The following is a 5,204-nucleotide window of genomic DNA, read 5'->3' on the forward strand; positions in this document are numbered from 1 at the left end:
GTTATCTAACATCAATTCTCCATAAGAACAAAGCAAAAACAGGTTTTTAGATTGTTTTTGCAAATGTTAAAAATATACAACTGTAATATCACATTTACATAAGTATATAAGTATTATAAGTATTCAGACCCTTTACTCAGTACTGTGTTGAAGCACCTTTGGCAGCAATTACAGCCTTGAGTCTTCTTGGGTATGACGCTACAAGCTTGGCACACCTGTATTTGGGGAGTGTCTCCCATTCTTCTCTCCAGTTCCCCTCAAGCTCTGTCAGGTTGGATGGGGAGRGTCGCTGCACAGTTATTTTCAGATCTCTTCAGAGATTTTCGATCGGGTTCAAGGCRGGGMRCTGGCTGGGCCACTCAAAGACATTCAGAGACTTGTCCCGAAGCCACTCCTGTGTTGTCTTGGCTGTGTGCTTAGGGTTATTGACTCGCTTCTAGTTCTTAGGAAACTTTGCAGTATTTTGATTTTTATGTATTATTTCTTACATTGTTAGCCCAGAAAATGTTATGTGTTATTACATACAGCTGGGAAGAACTATTGGATATCAGAGCGGTGGTAACTCACCAGCACTACCAGCATTACGACCAGGAATATACATTTCCCAAAGCGGATCCTTTGTTCGCACCACCCAGAGCAATTTAACTGATTCCAGAGGCCGACCCAAAACAACGACAGCGGAGAAGAGGAACTCGGAGCGGTCTTCTAGTCAGACTTAACCCACCGCCTCCGAGTATATTACTCGCTAATGTTCAGTCCAAGGATAACATAGTTGAAGAGATCAGGGAAAGGGTTTCTTTCCAAAGACACTTCAGGGATTGTAACACACTGTTTCACGGAAACATGGCTCTCTCGGGATATACTTTTGAAGTCGGTCCAGCCATCTGGATTCTCAGCTCATCTTGCTGACAGGAATAAACATCTCCCTGGGAAGAAGAAGAAGGGGGTGTATGTTTCATGATTAACGACTCATGGTGTAATTTTAATAACATACAGGAACTCAAGTCCTTTTGTTCACCCGACCAAGAATACCTCAGTCGCGGACTGGAATATGTTCCGGGTAGCTTCCGAAAAATAATATTGACGTGTACACTGAAACGGTTACTGAGTTTATCAAGAAGTGTATAGGAGATGTTGTACCCACTGTGACTATTAAAACCTACCCTAACCAGAAACTGAAAGCAGCATTCACGCAGCATTCACGCAAAACTGAAAGCACGATCCACCGCATTTAACCATGGCAAGGTGACTGGGAATATGGCCGAACAGAAACAGTGTAGACAAAGTGGAGTCGCAATTCAACGGCTCAGACACGAGACATATGTGGCAGGGTCTACAGACAATCATTGACTACAAAAGGGAAACCAGCCATATCGCGGACACCGGACAATTATCCTACATTATATTTGTTAAACATGACCGACGTTTAGCCTATATACTGATTCTTGTCCATAATGATTTTTTGGGCCCGATGAGAAATGCATCCTTCTTTCCATGAAGTAATCACTGGTCTGATAAAGTTGGCAAGAGGAAAGCCTTAGGTTGCTAAGTTGGTCACACTTATTTTGATAGTTCCCTATAGATTATCTAATTTGTTCCCTTGTAGCTTGCTGTTTGGACAGTCAGTATTCCAAAACAGATTTAAAAAACAAAACTGATTTTGAGCATTAAGGCCTGCAGTGTGAAACACAGCTTTAGATCCCCATGTCCAATCACTGTGGTTCAAAACCATTTAAATTCATCAAGGAAAAGAAACAAGCTCTCTCTTGATGGTCCCACTTTCATGAAGTGAATTTCCAGCAAAGATTCAAATATGACAAGGAAGGAGCTTCCAAAGAACTCAGAGTTAAGGTTGTAAACAAAGGCAGGCTCTCTTAACCTGACTGGCCTTCAGACCTGTCAATGCACTTATCAAAATTCCAACCAATCAGGGTGCTTGGACGCAAACCAGGGCTCACCCCGCACACCTCAAGAAGATGCAAATTGTGTAGGGATGGACTCTCACATGCTGGTTTTATATCTTGAAGTGTTGTGCATCCATCAAACATAACCACAATCATATAAACAATCTTCAAATGGAAACAGATGTGTGTGTGTGTGTGTGGTGGTGACTATCAAGAGTACCAGTGATGGGCCTCAACATCATGTTTCTACCGCAGCACTATAGTGGGAGAACCAAACCAATCAGCATTAAGTATATAGTGGGTGAGGGCATATCCAGCCAACTGCTCAGACGAGCTCCAGCTAGCCGTTGTTTTTCATGGTCCTAGGTCTTGAGGATTTTAGAGACACAGTTTTTTCATGGTCCTTTGTATCGTCGGATTCTGACCTGCTATAGTTGATATGTTGAGGTGCTCCAAAGAAGAGTCAAGAGACAACTGTAACCACCCGCTCAGCCCACACCGCCACAACAAAGCCGTCATGCACCTGAGGAGGTCCCTACACACCTCTCTCATCTAAGAGACTACTAGGCCTTCTCCAGTTGGAAGCTGCAGAAGGAATATGAGGACCTGTGTCATCAAATCAAAATCGATCAAATAATATGTATTTATATATAGCCCTTCTTACATCAGCTGATATATCAAAGTGCTGTACAGAAACCCAGCCTAAAACCCCAACAGACAAGCAATGCAGGTGTAGAAGCACGGTGGCTAGGAAAAACTCCCTAGAAAGGCCAAAACCTAGGAAGAAACCTAGAGAGGAACACAGGCTATGAGGGGTGGCCAGTCCTCTTCTGGCTGTGCGGGTGGAGATTATAACAGAACATGGCCAAGATGTTCAAATGTTCATCAATGACCAGCATGGTCAAATAATAATAATCACAATAGTTGTCGAGGGTGCAACAAGTCAGCACCTCAGGAGTAAATGTCAGTTGGCTTTTCATAGCCGACGAGTATGAAGCGAGGGCCAGCCAACGAGAGCGTACAGGTCGCAGTGGTGGGTGTATATGGGGCTTTGGTAAAAACGGATGCACTGTGATAGACTGCATCCAATTTATTGAGTAGGGTATTGGAGGCTATTTTGTAAATGACATCACGAAGTCGAGGATTGGTAGGATGGTCAGTTTTACAAGGTATGTTTGGCAGCATGGTGAAGGATGCTTTGTTGTGAAATAGGAAGCCGGTTCTAGATTTAACTTTGGATTGGAGATGTTTGATGTGAGTCTGGAAGGAGAGTTTACAGTCTAACAGACACGTAGGTATTTTGTAGTTGTCCACATATTCTAAGTCAGAGCCGTCCAGAGTAGTGATGTTGGACGGCGGGCAGGTGCAGGCAGCGATCGGTTGAAGAGCATGCATTCAGTTTAACTTTGTATTTAAGAGCAATTGGAGGCCACGGAAGGAGAGTTGTATGGCATTGAAGCTCGCCTGGAGGGTTGTTAACACAATGTCCAAAGAAGGGCCAGAAGTATACAGAATGGTGTCGTCTGCGTAGAGGTGGATCAGAGACTCACCAGCAGCAAGAGCGACATCATTGATGTATACAGAGAAAGAGAGTCGGTCCAAAATTGAACCCTGTGGCACCCCCATAGAGCTGCCAGAGGCCGGACAACAAACCCTCCGATTTGACACACTGAACTCTATCAGAGAAGTAGTTGGTGAACCAGGCGAGGCAATCATTTGAGAACCAAGGCTGTCGAGTCTGCCGATGAGGATGTGGTGATTGACAGAGTCGAAAGCCTTGGCCAGGTCAATGAATACGGCTGCACAGTATTGTTTCTTATCGATGGCGGTTAAGATATCGTTTAGGACCTTGAGCGTGGCTGGGTGCACCCATGACCAGCTCTGAAACCAGATTGCATAGCGGAGAAGGTATGGTGGATTCGAAATGGTCGGTAATCTGTTTGTTGACTTGGCTTTCGAAGACCTTAGAAAGGCAGGGTAGGATAGATATAGGTCTGTAGCAGTTTGGGTCAAGAGTGTCCCCCCCTTTTGAAGAGGGGGATGACCGCAGCTGCTTTCCAATCTTTGGGAATCTCAGATGACACGAAAGAAAGGTTGAACAGGCTAGTAATAGGGGTGGCAACAATTTCAGCAGATAATTTTAGAAAGAAAGGGTCCAGATTATCTAGCCCGGCTGATTTGTAGGGGTCCAGATTTTGCAGCTCTTTCAGAACATCAGTGACTGGATTTGGGAGAAGGAGAAATGGGGAAGGCTTGGGCGAGTAGCTGTGGGGGGTGCAGTGTGTTGACGGGTAGCCAGGTGGAAAGCATGGCCAGCCGTAGAAAAATGCTTATTGAAATTCTCAATTATAGTGGATTTATCAGTGGTGACAGTGTTTCCTATCTTCAGTGCAGTGGGCAGCTGGGAGGAGATATGTTCTTATTCTCCATGGACTTTACAGTGTCCCAGAACTTTTTTGAGTTTGTGTTGCAGGAAGCAAATTTCTGCTTGAAAAAGCTAGCCTTGGCTTTTCTAACTGCCTGTGTATATTGGTTTCTAGCTTCCCTGAAAAGTTGCATATCACGGGGGCTGTTCGATGCTAATGCAGAACGCCAATAGGATGTTTTTGGTGTTGGTTAAGGACATAGTCAGGTCTGGAGAGAACCATGGGCTTATAATATATATAAAATATTATAATAATAATATAATATTATAATATATTATATATATATATAACTGCTCAAAAAATTAAAGGGAACACTTAAACAACACAATGTAACTCCAAGTCAATCACACTTCTCTGTGAAATCAAACTGTCTACTTAGGAAGCAACACTGATTGACAATACATTTCACATGCTGTTGTGCAAATGGAATAGACAAAAGGTGGAAATTATAGGCAATTAGCAAGACACCCCCAATAAAGGAGTGGTTCTGCAGGTGGTGACCACAGACAACTTCTCAGTTGCTATGCTTCCTGCTGATGTTTTGGTCACTTTTGAATGCTGGCGGTACTTTCACTCTAGTGGTAGCATGAGACGGAGTCTACAACCAACACAAGTGGCTCAGGTAGTGCAGCTCATCCAGGATGGCAAATCAATGCGAGCTGTGGCAAGAAAGGTTTGCTGTGTCTGTCAGCGTAGTGTCCAGAGCATGGAGGCGCTACCAGGAGACAGGCCAGTACATCAGGAGACGTGGAGGAGGCCGTAGGAGGCAACAACCCAGCAGCATGAACGCGTACCTCCGCCTTTGTGCAAGGAGGAGCACTGCCAGAGCCCTGCAAAATGACCTCCAGCAGGCCACAAATGTGCATGTGTCAGC

Source organism: Salvelinus sp. IW2-2015, linkage group LG32 (assembly GCF_002910315.2).
Source record: "Salvelinus sp. IW2-2015 linkage group LG32, ASM291031v2, whole genome shotgun sequence".
In the NCBI taxonomy this organism is placed as follows: Eukaryota; Metazoa; Chordata; class Actinopteri; order Salmoniformes; family Salmonidae; genus Salvelinus; species Salvelinus sp. IW2-2015.